Below are 25,643 nucleotides of genomic sequence, written 5' to 3' on the forward strand. Positions count from 1 at the left end.
AATTATTAACCAATTCAAATTGATTAATATCATTTACAGAACTTCAATAATTAATTTTAATCCGGTTAATTAATAACTATTTAAACCATTTATACCATTATTTATTAATAGTTTGTTAGACACAACAAACATTAATAAATAATAAACTCATCAAGACTATAAATAATCAATCTAAAGAATACCTCCATGAACTTCATTAGTTAATATTTAACTAACCTTTAAGGTATATCAATAATTTATTTAATAATACATAACGTATTAATAATACCATAGTAATTCAAATTCCCATTACCAATAATCAATTTCTCTTCATAATTCATACCACTTAAATAATTAAATTAATCCTATATTATTAAACTATATTATCATAAAATAATTGATTATTATAAAGAATGACCTATTAATTCAAATCATTCATTTAACAATTATTGATTATTAATTATATATATATACATATATATATATATATATATACATACTTTTATATATATATATATATATATATATATATATATATATATATATATATATATATATAAAACAATTGTAAATAATGTTTTATTAACATCGAAATGCCAAAACTCGATTCATAACCCGCAATTTTAAAACAATTATAAATGTTGCAATACATATATAAGTAATTGCTGTCATTGTGCTACGTAGGTACCCTGCTACCGCAGGGCCTGTGGCAGCAGCAGGTACTATGTACCTACTGACGTTGCAATACCTGCGACGGCTGGCACTTTGCATAAGCAAAGCGCATGGGCATGGGATTTCGTGCCTTCAATGCGCATTATAAAAAAAATTCAAAAAAATGTTTTAAAATAATCGTATTTCGAATACAATTCTGCATTAATATTTATAACGTTTTCTATAAAACGCTTAACATGCACGATTCAAAATTTAAAGTGTTTTTTCTACTGCGGTTTATATATGCATATATATATATGTATGTATGTATATATGTATGTGTATATATATATATGTATATATATATATGTATATATATATATATGTATATATATATATATATATATATACAAACAGTTTATTATCGAATATTACTGTAATTTAATAATTATATATATTTATATATGCAGATTTTACATATTTAAAAAGGGGAACCTAAATATAAATTTTAAACCAAACCAAAAGGTTTTCTAATTCTTTAAATTAAGAATTTTCCCTTAAAATAATCATTCTCTAAATTTACCCATTAATTTTTAAAATAGGTTTGTCCAAATGCATCTAAAAATATATAATTTGATAGAAAGATTACATCTAACCATTCGAATTTTCAACCTAAAAATTCTATTTTAATTTCAAATCTTGTCTATCTAATTCACAATATAAATTCGAACCCAAACCCAATTCAGATCTAATTTTCTTTTCATGAATGGAAGCTAGGGTTTTCTATTTTTTTTACTCAACCAATTTAAATATCTAGATTCCAATTTATAGATTCAATCATAGAGAAGATTCAGAAACATATAACAGACACGATGAAGATAGGAAGAGAAAGAGTGCAAATAAATTATGTGATTATCACGAGTGCACCTGGACACTGATGCTAATTTTCCATCCCTTAGAAGTCCATAGAAAATTTCTTCCTTCTCCTCATTCACAATTCCTCCAAGATCCAAGCCAACTGGAATTCCCACGTGACTAGAAGTGCTTGAAGAAGCATAGGAGCATGTAGAAACATATGAGCATGTAGAATCATATGAGCTTCTCAAATGCATGTAAGCTTTGAAGCTTGTCCAAACACACTAGGATGGCCTCTATTTAAAGGCCTCTAGGATGCATCTAGAATGTCTCTAGAAACAACTAGAAGATAAGCATGAGTCTTCTCCAACCTTCTAGATAACTCATAAGGTTGTAGACACCATGTGCTCAAATAAAATGCTAACTCCTAAGTGTAGACAACATGTGCATACTTAGAGTGCAAACATCTGTGTTGTCTACATGACAACTCTCGAGAATTTGCAAACTCCTATGTGAGCAAACATTAAAATAATGCACATTAATTAATATAATATTTACTTTACTCTTTCCAATTTAATTAATTTATTATTTTTAAATCTCATGCACCAACTTTAATAACTCCACTTGTTTTATCTTAATATATTTATATTTTAATCACATGTACACATCATGCAATTTAGAATCTTTTAATAATTTTAATATCTTTTCCACTTTTACATTTATTTTTGAAACTTAATTGATAAATATTTATTTATTTAAATAAATATTATCACATTCCAACTTTGAAATTATAACTTTTATCTTCAAATTTAATTATTTTATTTAATTAATTTCCCAATTAATTAAATAAAATAAATATTAAAATATCATATTAATTTTTCATTAAATTAAACCATTAATTAAATCTTTTAATTAGGCTTAAGTAATAGAAAATACATCAAAGACTCATAAAATAAAATACGAAAATCCATCATAGCCAAAATACATACAAAATCAAACCAAGGGTTAATATCGCGAATTACGTTATCCAATGTATTCAGAGGGTACTCAACATAGATACTTTTCCTAATTTCCAATTAGGACAAATGGCTTAAAGGGTTGGGATTTGGACTTGAGAATTTATCTCCCCTCTCTTATCATTGAGATGATGTGATAGGGTACACTCATCTTGGCAATTCAGGAAAGTCGATACCCGGTACCTGCATCCTACATAACAATCATGCATGTACAAGCACAATATATACTAGACTATATAAGCAATGGCAGGAAGTGGTGCATCGTGTAGATCTTGACTAGCAGGTGACTACGACTCCCTTCCTTAACCACATCAGACACACCGTACAAAAGAAGAAACACACACACCATACACATGCAAGTATGGGGTAAGTATCCATAAGAAAAGACATGTGATAATAAACCATCAATCAATATAATCATCATCAATAACTGAAAGAAATGTAATAATCATCATGCATAAATGAAATGTAGAGTCTAAGTAATCTCATCACATATCAACTGAATCCATAGCACAATATCTGATAGTCTCAAAACAATGCTGCTAACCATCAACATAAAACTAGCCCTAAAATAGTTTGACAATGATAACAAAAATACCAACTAGGGTCAGGCACTACATCTGCCCCCCATTGAATTAAGCTTACTCCTAGAAGCCTACAAGAATGAAAAACTAAGATACTCATTGTGCGGGTCCCATTGAACCCTTTTTCCTGGTAGGGAAGTATGATTCCATTGAGAACACTACAATACACTTAGAACAATATGATTCTGGTTTAATGATAAACCAAAAACCATATCAATCCAACATTCATTCTTTTAACAACTACTAAAATAGATCCCCTAACATATTCCAAACAAGAGCAACTTAATGCTTGCAAAGATAATCAAGGGCATAATACCTTAAATCATAGATGAAAGATACATGTTTTGCAACAAAAATGAGTTTTCAATTTTTAGTTTTTCCCTCATTTAAGTTTTTAGTAGAATTTTCAGTTTTGAAAGCTAAGTGTTGAAGTATGAAAAATATGCAAGTAATAGTTTAAGTTGTGTTTTAGTTCACCTAGTTTCAATTTTTCAGTTTGAAAGAGATACACATGATAGTTCAAATTTTTTTGTTTTTGTTCAACTAGTTAAAAACTAGTGGCATTCCAATATACCTAGAGCTCTCAATGTTGAAACTCGAGCTCTGATACCAAATGTAATGCCCCGCTCGGATCCAAAGAATTAACTTAAAATTTCACTAAGTTTGCCAAACATTTTTTTTTTTTAAACATGAAAGTAAAATCATTCATAACATTCATAGAAGCAATAATTCAAATAAACATAACATACATAACAAGCTACATTCTTTAAAGATCCCTTAACGTTGTATCACATCTAAATTAACTATTCATCTAACATCACATCCTTAGCAATGATACATTCAATGTTCTTAAACAATATACAAGTGTCCTTTTAGTAATTACATTTTAGATTGGTCAATCATCCACTATACATATCATAGGGTATAAAAAGCATAAAAAAATAAACATCCGTGTAAATAAAGTACATCATCACCCAATATTAATCCATGGTGCAATTAAAGTAAATGAAACCATAAACAATACATGATACATCAACATAGAAGATATAAACATCCATTATAAAAGATAACCATATATTACAAACATAAATAACTAAGTGCACGGTTCCTCCCAACCATTAATAGCATCATTAGACCATCGTGGATCCTAGTCATTCCTCTGTGTGTAACATTCCAAATCATTAAAGAGATCATCGGTATTAATATAGTAGGAATGTCACTCCTAAATCATACTTCATCATATACAGAAAATAATCTAACATGCAAAGTAAAGAATCATCTAACATATGCAAATCATCAATGTAAGAAACATACCAGTAAATACATCCATCATAAGGTATACCATCTATCATAATGATCCAAGAACATAATGAAGATAAATACCAACCAAGAATGCTCTAGCAATGGTGTCTTGGATGGATCTCAAATGATAAGAGTGGATAAACACTACCACCTGACCGCGTGGAACCTAAGTGGTCCACTCCCACCCTGCTGAGGAGATAATCTCAAGTCCCAAATAGATTATCAAATTCACATAGCATAAATCTCTATAATTTTAGGAATCCTAAAAGTATACTAACTTAAAGGTTCCAATCACAAAACTGACATCTAATTCCCAGAGGCACACAAAGACATATAGAAACCTACTCTGCAAGCAGAAAAGTGTCATCGCATATATCATGTAAAAGTTACCCTAGCAGTTAGCTAAACTCCATGGGTCCATACTGATCCTCATATGGCCACTAGTATCCTCTCATATTGATGAGGCATAATATGGAATGCAAGGTTGCAACCAAGCATTCTCTCTACTCCCATCCTAGTCTATACAAGCACTCGAGGCATGGGCGAGAACCAAAACAATTATCTTTTTAGGTTCATTTAATCCCCATTTAGTGTGTAAATGTTATCACTTATTAACCAAACTTACAATGAGTTACCCTAGTAGCCACTTAGGGCCCCGTCCCCCATTGCAAGCCACTTCCCAACACTACAAGTTGATAACCTACCCTAAGCTCATGGAATCATAAAATCACCCCAATCCTATACAAGCGACTAGAAAGAAAATCCAAAAGATAATCCATACAAAGAATCATCAAATATCCATGATAAAAGCATCAAATATCCACAATAAGAATCATCAAATTTCCATGAGCATCTGAAAAGCATCCATAGATAATCATGACCACAATAGTTCTCTATTGGCAACTGAAGTCATCACTAATAATCAAAAGTATCCATTAGTTCTCAAAAATCAAAATATATCTCAAAATCATACTGATCGAAGACTCCAAAATGGTTGAGTCAAAACATGTCACAACATGATATCATCAAGAAATAAATCAACATTTCAGTCCCATCATGGTGACCGAAAAATATCCCAAGGAGAACTGATCGATGACTCAAAAATGGTTAAGTCAAGTGTCTCAGATACATAAGAATCTCAACTATAACAATACAAACATCTCATAGAGAATTCCATCACATAACCATGGTTGGGTTTATAAAGATTGAGACCAAATAAGATCAACATGCCATCACATCTCATATCCCCCAAGCCTCTAGTAACAACCTAAAACTAGTCAACACTAGTCAACCCAAAAACCCAAAAAAAGAAGCAGTAGAGAATACACGATGCAAACACATGTTTTGGTTTTGCTATATTACATAGTTGAATTAAGTGTAGGGGTTTTAATTTTCTATTTGTAAGTATACCTCAAGTGTCTAAGTTTAATCATTTGACCTACAAGTCAACCCATTTTTTTTTTCGATAGTATAATCCTTCCATTATTTAAAATAATATTCTAAAAATAACTTAAGGGTAAATACTTAACTCATTAAACTGATCATCATTGACCTTTAATTAACTTTTTCTCTTTATTTAACTATGATCCATATTCTAATTGATTAACTCTTCTTTAATGTTACTTCAACTTTTCAACATTATCAAAGGATCATTATTTATTAAATTTATAAGAGGGCCAGTTACCAGTCCTTGAATAAGAAGATTATAACTTTATCAAAATGATCAATTAAATCAATCAATTAACATAGGTACATAGTCCATGATCTTTTATCATTCTAATAGTTCTCAATTAAATATTACTAAGTCTCACCATTAAAATATCTAAAGTCATAATTCAAGTCGTTAGAGTAAGACTTATCAACTTCAATATCAAGATTTTTTACAATCTCGTTAAAAGAATTATATCAATTAAATCTCTATTACATAACATAATTATTAATTAAATCCAATTAACTCTAGTTAATTGATTTAATTAATAATTACACAACCATACCATCAACCCAATGAATATCAGTTGGCTAATAACTAAAAGTCAACCATAATCCAATACACAAATATTCATATTCATAATTCAATAATAATATCTTGTTAATATTTAATAACAAGCTATATTGGAAATCTTATTAATAATCCTATAATAACCAAATTCATCACTCTTCAACAATGTTCCCATTAATACTTTAATAATAACAAGTTATAATAAAAACCCCAATATTAATATCCTCAAATAGTTTTCCCCTATATATGTTGATTTAAAAATTCAATTAATTAATACTCCTCTAAATTATTAACCAATTCAAATTGATTAATATCATTTACAGAACTTCAATCATTAACTTTAATCTGGTTAATTAATAACTATTTAAACTATTTATACCATTATTTATTAATAGTTTGTTAGACCCAAGAAACATTAATAAATAATAAACTCATCAAGACTATAAATAATCGATCTAGAGAATCCCTCCATGAACTTCATTAGTTAATATTTAACTAACCTTTAAGGTATGTCAGTAATTTATTTAATAATACATAACGTATTAATAATACCATAGTAATTCAAATTCCCATTACCAATAATCAATTTCTTTTCATAATTCATACTACTTAAATAATTAAATTAATCCTATATTATTAAAATATATTATTATAAAATAATTTATTATTATAAAGAATGACCTATTAATTCAAATCATTCATTTAACAATGATTGATTATTAATAATATATATATATATATATAACAATTGTAAATAATGTTTTATTAACATCGAAATGCCAAAACTCGATTCATAACCCATAATTTTAAAACAATTATAAATGTTGTAATACATATAAAATTAACCGTTGTCATTGCAGTACGTAGGTACCCTGCTGTCAGAGGGCCTGCGGTAGCAGTAGGTACTATGTACCTACTGACGTCGCAGTACCTGCGACGGCAGGCACTTTGCATAAGGAAAGCACGTGGGCATGGGATTCCATCCCTCCACTACGCATTATAAAAAAAAATTTCAAAAAAATGTTTTAAAATAATTGTATTTTGAATACGATTCTACATTAATATTTATAACGTTTTCTATAAAACGTTTAACATGCACGATTCAAAATTTAAAGTGTTTTTTCTACTGCGATTTATATATGCATATATATATACATATATATATATATATGTGTGTATGTATATATATATATATATATATATATATATATATATACGCATATATATATATATATATATGTATATATATGCATATATGTATATATATATATGTATATATGTATATATGTATATATGTATGTATATATATGTATATATATGTATGTATATATATTTACATATATACATATATACATATATAAACAGTTTGTTATCAAATATTACTGCAATTTCATAATTATATATATATATATATATATGCAAATTTTACATATTTAAAAAGGAGAACCTAAATATAACTTTTAAACCAAACCAAAATTTTTTCTAATTCTTTAAATTAAGATTTTTTCCTTAAAATAATCATTCTCTAAATTTACCTATTAATTCTTAAAATAGGTTTGTCCAAATGCATCTAAAAATATATAATTTGATAGAAAGATTACATCTAACCATTCGAAATTTCAACCTAAAATTTCTATTTTAATTTCAAATCTTGTCTATATAATTCACAATATAAATTCGAACCCAAACCCGATTCAGATCTAATTTTCTTTTCATGAATGGAAGCTAGGGTTTTCTATTGTTTTCTTCTCAACCAATTTAAATATCTAGATTCCAATTTATAGATTTAATTATAGAGAAGATTCAAACACATATAATAGACACGATGAAGACAGAAAGAGAAAGAGTGAAAATAAATTATGTGATTATCATGAGTGCACCTGGACACTGATGCTAATTTTCCATCCCTCAGAAGTCCATAGAAAATCTCTTCATTCTCCTCATTCGCAATTCTTCCAAGATCCAAGCCAACTGGAATTCCCACATGACTAGAAGTGCTTGAAGAAGAATAGGAGCATGTAAAAACATATGAGGATGTAGAAGCATATGAGCTTCTCAAATGCATGTAAGCTTTGAAGCTTGTCCAAACACACTAGGATAGCCTCTATTTAAAGGCCTCTAGGATGCATCTAGAATGTCTCTAGAAACAACTAGAAGATAAGCATGAGTCTTCTCCAACCTTCTAGATAACTCATAAGGTTGTAGACACCATGTGCTCAAATAAAATGCTAACTCCTAAGTGTAGACAACATGTGCATACTTAGAGTGCAAACTTCTGTGTTGTCTACATGACAACTCTCGAGAATTTGCAAACTCCTATGTGAGAAAACATTAAAATAATGCACATTAATTAATATAATATTTACTTTACTCTTTCCAATTTAATTTATTTATTATTTTTAAATATCATCCACCAACTTTAATAGCTCCACTTGTTTTATCTTAATATATTTATATTTTAATCACAGGTACACATAATGCAATTTAGAATCTTTTAATAATTTTAATATCTTTTCCACTTTTACATTTATTTTCGAAACTTAAATGATAAATATTTATTTATTTAAATAAATATTATCACATTCCAACTTTGAAATTATAACTTTTATCTTCAAATTTAATTATTTTATTTAATTAATTTTTCAATTAATTAAATAAAATAAATATTAAAATATCATATTAATTTTCTATTAAATTAAACTATTAATTAAATCTTTTAATTAGGCTTAACTAATAGAAAATACATCAAAGACTCATAAAATAAAATACAAAAATCCATCATAGCCAAAATACATACAAAATCAAACCAAGGGTTAATATCGCGAATTACGTTATCCAACATATTCGGAGGGTACTCAACACAGATACTTGTCCTAATTGCCAATTAGGACAAATGGCTTAAAGGGTTGGGATTTGGACTTGAGAATTTATCTCCCCTCTCTTATCATTGAGATTATGTGATAGGGTACGCCCATCTTGGAAATTCAGGGAAGTCAATACCTGGTACCTACATCCTGCATAAAAACCATGCATGTACAAGCACAATATATACTAGACTAAATAGGCAATGGCAGGAAGTGGTGCATCGTGTAGATTCTGACTAGCAGGTGACTATGACTCCCTTCCTTAACCACATCAGACATGCCATACAAAAGAACAAACATGCACACCATACACATGGAAGTATGGGGTAAGTATCCATAAGAAAACACATGTGATAATAAACCATCAATCAATCTAATCATCATCAATAACTAAAAGCAATGTAATAATCATCATGCATATATGAAATGTAGAGTCTAAGTAATCTCATCACATATCAATTGAGTCCATAGCACAATATTTGATAATCTCAAAACACTGCTACTAACCATCAACATAAAACTAGCCCTAAAAGAGTTTGACAATGATAACAAAAATGCGAACTAGGGGTAGGCACTATAATGTTGCAGTAGAAAACAACTATAATAAAGTTATATGGATTCAGCAAATGATGAAGAACATTGGCGTTACATTCAAAGAACCTATTATCATTTACTATGATAGCACAAGTATAGTAAGCATGTCTAAGAATCTTGTTTTGCTTTCTAAAACTAAGCACATCTCTATAAAGTATCATGTGCTAAGAGAGAAAGTTTTAGAGAAAGAAATTAAACTAGAATATATTAATACTAAGGAATAAATTTTAGACATTTTCACAAAGGCCTTACCAAAGGACACATTTGAGTATCTAAGAGTTATGCTTGGGATCATGCCCCTACCTACTTTTGAATAGAAGATGCAAAAGTGCATCAGTCCATAGGTATGTAGCACTATTGTTAGACTATACTGAATGTTGATGCTTCCTCAATGTGGGAGTATTTATGATGAATAGAGTCAATAAGGGACTCTTGGTAATTGATAATTGGTAATTGGTAATTTGTATGCAATAGTTTCTTTAGAAACTTGAGTTGCTTATGGATTTATTTACAAAAGTTGTAAAGAAATAGACTAGCTTGTGATCATGCTAATAAAACATTGTATGTTTAAGAAACTGAACCATTTGTGTATAATCTTTGACATTGATGTTAATGGGGGAGAAAGCAACATGAAAAACATTCTATGTATATAAATTGAGATGAAAGTAGAACATGATGTTATTTTTGGAACTTAGATGTTTTTCATCTATATTTCCATCAATGCAAAAAGGGAAGATTATTAGCATGAATGTTGATGCTATGGGGGAGCATTATAGAACATTGATATGATATGTTCATGGTTGTGTTTGTCATTGATGACAACATAATAATAAGTTTGCAAAAGACTAATAGAGCATCAGACTATGATTTTTGTATTGATAACATTATATTACCTATCTAATGATGTACAATTACCAGTGCATACTATAGTATGTATTTGTGATAAGGGTAAGTGCACAGAACCAAAATCAATAGTGTATGAAAGATATGATTCATTCATAGAGAACCATATGAAAATAGAGTATTAAGAAATCAATTCCTATTGTATGATTGCTATAGTTCATTACCATTATAGTGAAGGGTTGTGCAGTGAACTAGAGATAGTATACTAACTATTAATGATATTAGAGAGTGCACATGCACAAAAGTCACACGTGTGAAAGTTTGTGTATAACTATGAGCCAACAACATTAATTAAATGTGTATTTCATATAATTAACATGTGAAAAGCTGGCTCAAGGGTTTATTATTGAGAATGGTATAAAGGAAAGATGTTTTTCATGTTTTACATATAGTGAGGAGAGAAGACTTGTGAATTATTAAGCACTAAAGTGATACAAAAGTAGAGTGACCTACCTATGCATGTAAGTGACCCTAAGGGTTATTGTTACTAAGTTTGGAGTTCTAGATCTAATGTAATGCCCCACCAAGGGATCCAAAGAATTAACCTAGAATTTCACTAAGATTGGTAGCATTTTTTTTTTAAAACATGAAATTAAATACCACATATAACTTATGCATAATAATGGAAGCAATAGCAATGTCCATCTGAAATTAAACATAACATACATAATAGATTACATTCTTTAAGATCCCTTAACGTTGAATTACATCTAAACAACTAACATTAATGAATCCATCTAGTACAACATCCACATGAAATAATAATGATAAGTCTAATGTTCACACATTACATTTCAAATGCTCAATCATCCACTGTACATGTCACAGGGTATGAAAAAGCTCAAAATAATATACATATGTGAAATAAGATACATCATCCTATTCTAATCCATGATACATCAAAGTAAAGATAATCAAATGATACATCATCATAGAAGATATACATCCATCATAAAGATCAAACATAATAAACTAAGTGCACGGTTCCTCCCAACCATAAATAGCATCATTAGACCATCGTGGATCCTAGCCATCCCTCTGTGTGTAACATTCTAAATCATCGAAGAGATCATCGGTATTAACATAGTAGGAATGTCACTCCTAACATATACTATATCATATGCAGAAAGTAATCTAACATGCAAATAAAAGAATAAGATAACATCATCTAACATATGCTAATCATTAATGAAAGGTTACATATCCACCATCATGAAGGATGCATCAGCCATGATGTCTCAATGAATCTCAAATGATAAGAGTGGAAAAACACTACCACCCAACCGCATGGTACCTAAGTGGTCCACTCCCACCATGCTGAGGAGATAATCTCAAGTCCCAAACTGGCTATCAAAAACCACATAGCATAAATCTCTACAAGTCTGAGAATCCTAAAAGTATACTAACTCAGTGGTTCTAGACACAAAATCTGACATCTAATCCTAGAGGCACACAATGACATGTAGGAACCTACTATGCAAGCGGGAAAGTGTCATCACATTTATCGCGTACAAGTTACCCTGGCAATTAGCTAAACTCCATGGGTCCATACTAATCTCATGCGGCCACTAGTATCCTCTCATACTGACAAGGCATACTATGGAATGCAAGGTTGCAACCATGCATTCTCACTACTCCCATCCTAGTCTATACAAGCACTCAAGGCATGGGTGAGAACCAAAACACTTATCTTTTTAGGTTCATTTAGTTAGTATTAGGTGTGAATGTTATCACTTATTAATCCAACTTACAATGAGTTACCCTGGTAGCCTCTTAGGGCCCCAACCCTCATTGCAAGCCACTTCCCGACACTACATGCAAATATCCTACCCTAAGCTCATGAAATCATAAATCTCAAAATCATGAAAGATAATCCATAAAATCATCAAATATGCATAAAAGTATCAAATCTCCATGAGCAAGCATCCATAGAAAGTCATGATCACAGCAACTCTCTATTGGCAACTGAAGTATCACTGATAATCAAAAGTATCCATTGGTTCTCAATAACCAAAATATATCTCAATCATACTGATCGAAGACTTCAAAATGGTTGAGTCAAGCATGTCACAACATGACATCATCAAGAATAAATCCACATTTCAGTCCCATCATGGTGACTAGAAAATAACCAAGGATAACTGATTGATGACCAAAAATGGTTAAGTCAAGTGTCTCATACATAAGAATCTCAACTATAACAATCAGTAATTACAACCAATACATAGAGCATTCCATCACATAATCATAGTTGGGTTTATAAAGATCAAGATCAAACATCATCATGACATCAGAATCATATAACCCCCCAAGCCTCTGGTAGACGTCCTATAATTGGTCAACATTAGTCAACCCAAAAACCCAAAACAATAGCATAAAGAATACACAATGCAAACACATGTTTTGGTTTTGCTAAATTTACAAACTTGAATTTAAATGTAAAGGTCTCAGTTTATGTTTTCCAATTTAAATATCAAGTGGAGAAATTTCACATTTTACTTAACCCATGTATTGTATTGACAGATAAAAGTTTCTCCCCAAAAACCGTTAGACTCAATTTTCTAAATGTTCTAAATGTCTTTTGTATACACATTTTACTGATAATGACCCCCATCATTTTCAAAATAATAATTGAAATTCTTTTCATATTCCTCTTTCCAAATTAAAAGATTAAATTGATCTTATATTGCTCAACATTTTAAAATAATTTGTTATTAAAGAATTACTATTTAAATTCCAATCATCTATCAATATATTAATTATTTATTATTAATAATGTTATATATATATATATATATATATATACATATACATATATAATTATTAATTTACAAAATAAACTATATAAAAAAAATTGAATTAATAAATCATATGATAACCGCACATTACACACGGCGAGTTTAATAACCACCGGTCACAACATATATATATATATATATATATATATATATATATATGTATGTATGTATGTATATGACTTGCGGTCGCAGGTACTCTGCAGTACCGCAGTCCACATAGGCATTGTTGTCGGTGGGGGTGGGGAAATAAGTCCCTCCCGCCCATTCCAAAATTTACTTATTATTATTTTTATATTGTGTTTCTTTAAAAACACTTCCCTCCAATGTAAATCACGATGCGTTTAACATTTGCTCACTGCGAAATATATGTCATTCGACTTTTAATTAAATATATATGTATATATACATATGTATGTATATATATATATAGAGTTTAATCAAATATCACAGCATATAGACACACACACACACACACACATATAAAATTGCATATATATATATATATATATATATATATATTCAGATTTAAAAATATAAACATATATATACACAATATACAAATTCCAATTCTCAAAATTTTCCTATAAACTTTTGATCTCAAAATTTACTCAATAGTTTATCTAATGGCTTGGCTACAATTTAATCCCTAGCCCCGTGTTCTTTTCTATGCATATAAGATTTTCAAATAAATTTAACTACCCATATTGAGAATGCATACAATAAAAATAAGAAAATCTTCAGAAAACATATGGAAGACACGAAGAAGACAGGGAATGCAAAAGTGGAAATAGCATAAGTAAAATCACAAGAATCTACCTGAATTTTGATGCTAATTCACTCTTCCTCAGAAAACCCGCAGAGCAAGCTCCTCCCTCCTTTAGAGTTCTCGAGTCCTCCAATGCTCCAATTGCTCTCCAACGCTATGTCTAAGCTTCTAGGAATGTCTGAATATAAAGAGCTCTCAGGAAACCTCTAGAATGCTTCTAGAAACAACTAGAAGGTGTCATCAACTAAGCATGGGTCTTTTCCAACCTTCTAGATGAGTCATAGGGTTGTAGACACCATGTGCTTAATTGATGCACTAACCCCTATGTTGTTGACATATGAGAAATGAAAAGGTGTGTTAATTCCCATGGAAACTTATAACTCCAATTTACTTTTTTATATAATTTCTATTTAAATATTTATAACTTTCATTTTAATTTTTTATAACTTTTATTATTATTATTTATTTATTACTTTATTATTATTTTATAATTATTATTAATTTTAATTTCTAATTTTCTTTTATTTAATTCCTTTTTCCTTAATTAATTCTCATTTAATTAATTATAAACAAAATATCAAATATCATGATATTTTATATTAATTTTCTCAAATAATTAATTAATTAAATCTATTTATTAAGACTTAATTAATAGAAAATTCATCATAGACCTCTAAGATAAAATATGAAAACCCATCATAGAGCAATTCACACAAAATTAGTCTAAAGGGCTAAAAATCATGAATTATGTCATTTGACACATTTGGTAGGTAAAATATCCAGATACTTGTCCTACCTCACTAGGACAATTGGCTTAAGGGTTTGGAATTTGGACTCGAGAATTTATCTCCCTTCTCTTATCATTGAGATAGTATAATAGGGTATGCTCATCCTGGCAATTCAGGGAAGTCGATACCCAGTACCTGCAACCTACAAAAAAAACATGCATGTACATACAATATATATAATGCTAAGCTAAACAGACAATGCCAGGAAGTGGTGCATTGTGTAGATCCCGACTAAGCAGGTGACAACATATATTGTCGAAGCACTGAAACATGGAAAACATCATGAGTGCGAGCTAGGCTGGGTGGTAGAGCAAGGCAGTAAGCAACTGGGCCAATCCTCTCTAGAATATCGAATGGTCCCACAAAGCGAGGTGCTAGCTTAGAACCCTTTCCATATCGAATTAGACTCTTTTGCGAATGCACTCTCAAGAAAACCTTATCACCCACAGCAAACTGCTTATCAGTCCTATCAGCATCGGCATACTTCTTTTGTCTATCTTGTGTCATAGTCAAGTGCTCACGGATACACACTACCTATTGCTCCATATCACGAAGCATCTCAGGACCCAATAGGATGTGATCCTCAAGGCTGTCCCAACTCAATGGTGTACGACAAGGACATCCATATAATGCCTAAAATGGTGCCATGCCAATAGAACTATGATACCCGTTGTTGTAAGCAAACTCCACTAGGTAGAGATAGTCCTCCCAATGTGTCTTCCTATCCATCACATACATCCATAACATATCCTCCAAAACCTGATTCACCCTCTCTGTCTGACCATCAGTCTCTAGATGATATGCCGAACTGAAGTTTAACTGCACTCCAAGCTCATGCTGCAGTGATGTCCAGAATGCGATGTGAATACAGGATCCCTGTCAGAAGTAATCTTTATAGGAATACCATGTAATCTCACAATGTCATGTATGAAGACATTAGCCATAGAAGCTACTGTGTAGGAAGACCTGATCGGTGAGAAATGTGCCACCTTAGTCAATCGATCAATGGTGACCATGATAGCATCATGACGATGAATAGTCATAGGTAATCCTACAATGAAATCCATGGAGATGATATCCCACTTCCAAGAAGGAATGAGATTTGGCTACAAAAGTCCAGCCAGGTGCTGATGTTTTGCCTTAACTCTCTGACACTCAAGGCACCTAGCCACAAAATCAGCAATGTCTCGCTTCATCCCTGACCAAAAAAACAAACATCTCAAATCAGCATGCATCTTCTTGACACCTGGATGTGCTGAGTAAGGTGTATGATGGGCTTCTGCTAGAATCAAGGTGCGAAGCTCATCCAGTAATAGCACATAAATCCTCCCCAAATGTCTTAAAAGACCATCTGATTCTTGAACATAACCTGCAAACCTACCCTCCAAAGGTCTTCCTGAATCAATCTCTCTGCACACTTCCTGATACCAAGAATCCATAGGAAGTGCCTGAAGAATCTGACTCCTCAAGTCCACACTAAGAGTCATCGATGATACCACATGTCTCCTGTGACTCATGGCATCCACCACCACATTCTCCTTACCCTAAATGTACTAAACCTCAAAATCATACTCGCATAGAAATTCCATCCATCATCTCTGGCGAGCATTCAAATTAGGCTGGGTGAAAATGTACTGAAGACTATGATGGTTGCTATGTAGCTCAAATCTGTGCCCCAACAAGAAATGTCTACACCTTGTCAAAGCATGAACTACTATTGCTAACTCAAGATCATGCATAGGATAGTTTAACTCATGATCCTTGATCTTGTGTGATTCATACGCAATCACTCTTCCATTTTGCATCAACATTGCCCCAATCCCTTCAAGAGAAGCATCTGTACACACCATGAGATCACCTTCTGGATCCGATACTGCTAAAATCGGTGCACTGGTCAAAAGCTCCTTGAGCTTTTGGAAAGCTTCCTCACATTTCTCTATCCATATGCACTTCTTTCCTTTCCTCTAAAAAGAAGTGATAGGATGTGCTATCCTAGAGAAATTTTGGACAAATCTGCGATAATAACTAGCTAAACCCATGAAACTACAAATCTCTGACACATTAGTCAGTGTCGACCAATCTATTATCGCTTGAATCTTTGTAAGATCCACTGAAATACCATCACCTAAAATGACATGCCCTAAATACTAAATCTCTGATTTGAAGAATTCACACTTAGCTGCATTGGCATAAAGTTGATTGTCTCTCAAACACTGCAATACCAACCACAAGTGTTCCTCATGCTCTTTCTGAGTCTTAGAATATATCAATATGCCATCAAGAAACACAAGTACAAACCTGTCTAGATAAGATCAGAATACACCATTCATCAAACTCATGAAAATCGATGGGGCATTAGTCAACCCAAAAGGTACCACTGTGAACTCATAATGCCCATACCACATTCGAAAAGCGGTCTTGTGAATATCAGCCTCCTTAATGCGAAGCTGATGGTATCTTGACTTAAGGTCAATCGTGGAGAATACTGTAGCTCCCTTGATCTAATCAAATAAGTCATCAATCCTAGGAAAAGGATACCTTTTCTTAATAGTCACCTTATTCAACTATCTATAATCAATACAAAGGCACAAAGAACCGTCTTTCTTCTTCACAAAGAGCACTAGAGCTCCCCATGGTGATACGCTAGGTTGAATGCTCCCTTTGGCCAGAAGTTCCTCTAGTTGAAGATGTAACTCACCTAATTCATGTGTAGTCATGCGATAAGGAGCTTTAGAGATAGGCTCTACTCTAGGAATCAGATCAATGCTAAAGTCAATGTCCCTCTTCGGAGGCATGCCCAGAATCTCACTTGGAAAAACATCAACGTACTCTTGTAAAATTGGGTGATCTAAAATCTTCCTTACAGCATCTTCCTCATCAAGATCATTTACCATAACAACAAATATCTGACATCCCTTATGAAAACTTCACTTCAATTGCATAGCAAAAATCATCCGCAGAGATATAGGCCTTGGTATCCCAACTATCTTCACATCATTCCCTTGGTCATCTTGGTACTTAATAATCTTCTTCCTGCAATCTATACTGGCTCTATGAGATCCAAGCCAGTCCATGCCTAAAACCACATCATAGGAACCAAGGGGTATGATTCAAAGATCCACTACAGTATCAAAGCTTCCTAAGCTAAGCCCACACTTATGAACTACAAAATCTATGGAGACCTTAATGCCTGAGGCTAGTTCCACTTGCCAACCATGATCTTGCTTCATCACATCCAGCTTACACTTAGAAACTATAGATGGTGAAATAAATGAATTTGTAGCTCCTGAATCAAACAATATTGAAAGAGATATACCTCGAATAGCACCTGTGGTCTCAACCACTGTTCCCTGATGATCTACCTAATGGTGATCAACTGCTGCAAAAAATCTATGGGCTCTACCTGCATCACCCACTGTAGGCTTTGAAACTGTAGGCCTAGGTCCTAAAAACTGAGGTGCTTGCTATGGACACTGAGCTGCATAATATCCAATCTGACCACATGAAAAACATTTTGTATTCCTACCAGATCCTCCACCCATAGGTGGTACATTTGATTGCTGATGACTATTCTTGCTAGCAAAAGACTGGCTACACTGAGTTGGCTGATTGGGCTGATTTTGTTTATTGTGTTGAGCATTGTGGTTGTTCTTGGAATTAGAACCTTTGCCACCACCTTGAGTCTGAGAATTTGATCCCTTCTAATGTTGTGTCTGCTAAGACTGTTGCTGATACTATTTCCCCTTAGAAAAAGAAGGCTTCCTATTACTGCCTGAATTGTAATTGCCTTTAGATCATGAAGCTTCTGACACTCCTACAAAACCTCCTTGACCAAGGTTCACACTTTTCTCAACAAGGATAGCTTGGCGTACCGCATCCTTGAGGGTTTTTTGGCTCAAATACCTTAACACCTCCAATTATATGGTTGTTCAAACCCCTAATAAAGTGTTGTGTCAACTGAGCTAAATTTTCACTGAATCTTGAAAAAGACATGAGCTCATAAAACTTACGCTCATACTCGGTCACTGACATAGTGTACTATCTAAGATTATGAAATTCATCTGCCCTTTGTTATTTCCATTCCTTTGGTAGGAATCGTTCATGAAAACTCTCTAAGAATAGTTCTCACATGACACTACTCATATCAATTCCTAGCTTCTTCTCCTCAATTGTCTACCAAGTGGCCCCAAAATTCTCTAAATTTGTGATCGCAAATCTTGCCTTAACATTGCTGTCAAAATCTTGCATGGCAAAAATCCTGTCGAGGGAAATAAGCCACTGCTTGGCCACATAACCATAACCTTGCCCATTGAAAGGCTTGACCTTGGATCTTGAAAGATCCTTCATCTGAGTGGACATAATGGATCTCTGACAATCCTTCCAAGGACTCTTAGATCTCAGACTATGCTCTTGTTCAGTCTGATGCACTTTGGGCTATTCTTGAAGAGCAGGTAAACATTCTAGAATAGTTTGCATCATCTATCTCAAACCAACCTCTTCAGACTCAGCTTGGTCCTCTCTACGGCTCTCTTCGTGCTGCCTACTAGTGTGCTCTTCCCTGCTCTCTACATGAGCTGATCCCTCGTGGGCAGACTCATGGACACTGATAGCTCTGCCACGACCACAACCTCTTCCACGACCTCTACCATGGCCTCTAATAGAAGACCTAGTCTCAGATACCATCCTACAATAGTACAAAGTACTATTACAATCACACGTTGCAATAGACTAAGTTAAATTCTATGTTTAGGTTTAAGTAAGATTTTCCTATTTTGAAACTAAGTGTTGAAGTATGAAAAATATACAAGTAACAGTTAAAGTTCTATTTTGGTTCACCTAGTTTCAAGTTTGAAAAAATACACTTAATAGTTTAAAGTTTTAGTTGTTCCAAAATATACCCAGAGCTCCCAATGTAGAAACTTGGGCTCTGATACCAAATGTAATGCCCCGCCAAGAGATCCAAATAATTAACCTATAATTTCACTAAGACTAGTAGCATTTTTTTTTTTTAACATGAAAGTAAATACCACATATAACTTATGCATAATAACGAAAGCAATAGCAATGTCCATCTGAAATTAAACATAACATACATAACAGATTACATTCTTTAAGATCCCTTAACATTGAATTACATCTAAAAAACTAACATTAATGAATCCATCTAGTACAACATCCACATGAAATAATAATGATAAGTCCAATGTTCACACATTACATTTCAAATGCTCAATCATCCACTGTACATGTCACAGGGTATGAAAAAGCTCAAAAGAATATACATATGTGAAATAAGATACATCATCCTATTCTAATCCATGATACATCAAAGTAAAGATAATCACATGATACACATGATATATCATCATAGAAGATATAAATCCATCATAAAGATCAAACATAATAAACTAAGTGCATAGTTTCTCCCAACCATAAATAGCATCATTAGACCATTGTGGATCCTAGCCATCCCTCCGTGCATAACATTCCAAATCATCGAAGAGATCATCGGTATTAACATAATAGGAATGTCACTCCTAACATATACTATATCATATGCAGAAAGTAATCTAACATGCAAATAAAAGCATAAGATAACATCATCTAACATATGCTAATCATCAATGAAAGGTTACATATCCACCATCATGAAGGATGCATTAGCCACGATGTCTCAATGAATCTCAAATGATAAGAGTGGAAAAACACTACCACCCGACTGCATGGTACCTAAGTGGTCTATATAATTTCTATTTAAATATTTATAACTTTCATTTTAATTTTTTATAACTTTTATTATTATTATTTATTTATTACTTTATTATTATTTTATAATTATTATTAATTTTAATTTCTAATTTTCTTTTATTTAATTCCTTTTTCCTCAATTAATTCTCATTTAATTAATTATAAACAAAATATCAAATATCATGATATTTTATATTAATTTTCTCAAATAATTAATTAATTAAATCTATTTATTAAGACTTAACTAATAGAAAATTCACCATAGACCTCCAAAATAAAATATGAAAAACCATCATAGAGAAATTCACACAAAATCATTCTAAAGGGTTAAAAATCACAAATTATGTCATCCGACACATTCGGTAGGTAAAATATCCAGATACTTGTCCTACCTCACTAGGAAAATTGGCTTAAGGGTTTGGGATTTGGACTTGAGAAGTTATCTCCCTTCTCTTATCATTGAGATAGTATAATAGGATACGCTCATCCTGGTAATTCAGGGAAGTTGATACCTGGTACCTGCAACCTGCAGAAAAAATATGCATGTACATACAATATATATAATGCTAAGCTAAATAGACAATGGCAGGAAGTGGTGCATCGTGTAGATCCCGACTAAGCAGGTGACTACGACTCCCTTCCTTAACCATATCAGAAATACCATACAATATGAAAACACACACACACCATACACATGCAAGTATGGGGTAAGTATCCATAATAAAACACATGAGATAATAAACCATCTAACTAATCATCAACAATAACTGAAAGCAATATAATGATCATCATGTATACATGAAATGTAAAGTCTAAATGATATCATCATGTAACCACTGAATCCATAACATAATGTCTGATAGTCTCAAAACAATACTACTAATCCATCAACATAAAACTAGTCCAACATAGTCTGATAATAATAGCAACAATTTCTGGAAAAGATGTGAATGAGGGTAGGTACTACATCTGATTGCATGATGTAAATTTCAAGGAGTCTGGCATACTGGAGACAAGAAGAAGTGAAAGCTTGTTACACATCTATTATTCTAAAAGGAATAGTACCAAGGTCAATTGGATAGTTGGTTCATTGATTTAATCATGAAGCTGGTTGGATGGTGGGTTTAGATACCTTCCACAACTCCTAATATGGTTGGAATCTCCTAAAGGGATTCAAAGTCTCCTAATAGGGACTCTTTGTACTAAATGCTGTAATAGACTCCTAATAGGGTCCATCTTCTAACAAGGAATATTCATATTAGTACATTATTTTGTGGGCATGATTCCTACTAGGGTTTTCCCTATAATCAAGGGTTTCCCTAGTCAACATATTTGGTGTAATTGTTTATGTGCATCTCTTTATGGTTGTTGTTTACTTTGGTTGAATGGTCAAGATTATTTAAGAGGATAAATGTTTTAAATTGTCATATAACTAATTCACCCTCCCCCCTCTTATTTATATTGGTGGACTATTGTTTCTAACATAGATTACAACTAAGTTTTATACTCTCTATTTACAAAGCAAAAAAGATCACAAACAACATGAATGGGAGACAAGATATCAGAATGAAGATTAACTTGATGCTGCATTTTCATTCATTTCTTTGAAATAAATACAATAAGATGCATGAAATTGAAATATAAAACTACCTAAGAGATTAGAACTATGTGTAATCTTATTTCTTGTTCATTACAAGGGAAATTGCTAAATAATGTGGTGGAATCATAGCTTTGGATCCCACAATGTGGTCTCACAAACAAGATGGAACCAACACCTACAATGAATGAGAAAGATAAAGATAGAGGAAATGAATGAAGTCCTAGATCTGATTTGAAAGTGACATGTTTCCACTTGAATCCTCATTCTGTGTTATTGTAAAACATCTCTCCTCTTTCTATAACTAAAATCTGATATGATTTTCATCATTATTCTATAAAAAACTTGGAAATATCTCTTCTAAATGATGAAAATCTTGTCTTACCAAAATATTTGAAATGCTGATAATATGTTCATTTGATTGACTTAGAGGTAACAAATTTTCCTCTAACTGCATTCATACTACCTCTTATGTTCATTCAATTCACCATTTTTCTAAAAATCAAATTTGAACTATCCCAATTGAATGAAACTAACAAATGGATTCTTTAGACTAGTCCTTGAATTACACAAACTAGTGGCTTCCTATGCAAAAAAACTCCAAAAATGGAAAGCTTATTCTCTACCAATTTTGGCAATACATAATATTGCTATATTGGCACATCAAAAATGCCTAGAATCTCATTTTGAAAATCAAGCTCCCATCATGGCTTTCTAGTCTACATTGATATTTCAAAAATTAAAATATTTCTAAAGATTAAACATTTGAATAAAAATCCATTTGATTTAAAAATCAACTGTACACCCAGAAAGTTGGAAAATAATAATAAAATATTACTTTTCATGCCCATATATTTCCCTCCAAAATCCAACTTGAGTCAAACTAGTTTAACCATCTATGCAAGTGGTAGCATGCTATTGGTTAGTTTCTACCACATGACCTACCACCTAGGTGCCCACGTGGCACCCTCTGATTGGTCTACTAGTAACTTGATACATTTCCATGTGTCATCATTTCATTGGCCCTCCTAATTGCCCCATCATTGCCATATCATCCTCTATATGGCACCTACCACATCACTATCATGTGGCATCTTACTAATGACTGAATCACTATACCTACCATGTCATTGCTGATCAAGGCCCACTACTACATGTTAGCTAGGTGCTTTCCTACATGCATAGTCAGCATGTGCCATGTCACATGTGGGAATGTACCTTTGCAACACATGTCCTATTATGAAACATTGCTACCTCAATTTCTATGCTAAGCTAGAGTCTTCTACCACATGTCATTCCATGACTCATCCTTGTGGGTGTCACTTTTCTCTCACCGGTTGGTTGATACAAGTCCAATTGTCATTTCACATCAGTATTTTCTATCAAAATTTGTTCTTGGTTGCAATCTAGTTGGTTGGGGTCCACCATGAGCTTGCTTTGTGTGGCTTACAAAAGCTAGTGTCATTTAAGACACTATAGTATATGAGTGTTGGAATATATAATACTCAAATTTTTGTTAGCACAGTGAAAATGGAACTAAATGTCTTGGCTTGTTTCTCAAAAACAAGGCCTTCTTAGGTTAATGGAGGCATTTTTAGCGGCACACATATCTCTTTAAAACATTGATCAATAACTCAGTCAACACCCTTATGAGCTAAAATAGTTCTATTCAATTGAGATCATTTGAAAATTTTGATTGTTTGTTGTGTGCTCATTAAAATGACTTCATTGTATCTTTTCATTTAACTACCCTATCTACACATTGAGAATAGGAGGCTACTAAACACTTGAAGGGATGTATTTTTCCCTTTACATTGCACATGCTTAGTGTCTCTTTGGTCTAGTACCTATGACTAGCACAAGACAATAAAGACACCCATGCTACTTATGCATTTATCATTTTTTGCTTATTTGTTAGTAGCCTCCACTTCATTCCATGCCTTCTCCTTCTAACTAGCCAAGAGCTCCCTCAATGGCTCTCACCCATCCTATCTAACACCTTCAAAGAAATAAATATGCACCTTTACTTTCAATTTAGACTTCTACGTAAGGATGGGCACAACAAAAATCATGCTCGAAAAAGAATAGACTAGGTGAGATCATGGCATTGCATTTTCCTTCACAAACTATGGTGCATCGCCATAGAGGAAAGAGAAGAGAATGAGCCAGTTAGAAGCCTTGACAAAACACTCTACTAGCTATGAAATGGATATGAGGAAAGCAATGAAAGAAGGGAGGTTGGATCCTAAAATTGGAACTTTAGAGACAAGAGTTATTTTACGCAAGAAGATCTCCAACTACTATACCTATTCACTATTTCCAAAACTCAATCTTTTGCCCCCTTTAAATACATCTAAAAACATTGTGGCATGTTATCTTTTTTGAGAAATATTTTCTAACTCCTCTACCTTTTGCATTGGATGACAACTCCCTATGAAATATCATGTCATTATGAAATCTTATTCAAAAGATATTGACCATGAAAGTCGCCTTTTCAGAGCTACTCATAAGCAAACAAGTCAGAAAACCATAAAATGCATTTGGTTTTGGCTTCAGAAGTAGGTCAAATGGATGCTTGGGGGCACAAAAATTGGGGGATTGGTTCACTATCACAAAGAAAAATATAAATCTAGGATTTGGATTCATGAAAAAAAATTGGGTGCATTTGGCAAGTGGTCAAAGTGGGCTACTCAGATTTGCAGAATTGGAACAATGGGAGAAAATTGATTTTTACAAATGGAATGAACCTGGGAAAGTGTGCAAAAGGATTCATCAAGATTTACAAACTAACACACTTAAAGTAGTTTTTAGAGTAGAACACAAAGGTTTAATCCATTTGATCTCACCTATCACAAACTCTAAGTTATGAAATTGCAAATAGGGGTACCGACAAGTTTGTACTTCTTGATACCAGTAAAACTTTATCAATTGCAAATGTAATACATTTGAAAATTGATCAAATAGATCTTTCATGAGCTCAAATTAGACACATAAGAAGTCTTTGACCTCTAGAATAAAATGAAAAAGGAAATATCTCATTTTGGTCAAGTGGGTCAAAGTTATAACAAGTCAAATAGGGCCTCCCAGAATTCTAAATAATTTGCATCATGACAATAGTAAACAACCAACTTTGAGGGACTCAAAACCTAGTCAAAATATGTCAAAATGACTTGAAATCTAGTAAAAAGGTTCTCTAATA

The 25,643-nt window shown here is 32.3% G+C and overlaps 1 pseudogene; it reads right to left on the reverse strand.

The window, feature by feature from the left end:
* Positions 1-561: 561 nt before the first annotated feature.
* The window catches only part of LOC149531892 (uncharacterized), a 161,571-nt pseudogene continuing 136,489 nt past the window's right edge, over positions 562-25,643 (reverse strand).

Source organism: Cupressus sempervirens, chromosome 11 (assembly GCF_028749045.1).
Source record: "Cupressus sempervirens isolate cs-2001-9-10 chromosome 11, ASM2874904v1, whole genome shotgun sequence".
Classification (NCBI taxonomy): domain Eukaryota; kingdom Viridiplantae; phylum Streptophyta; class Pinopsida; order Cupressales; family Cupressaceae; genus Cupressus; species Cupressus sempervirens.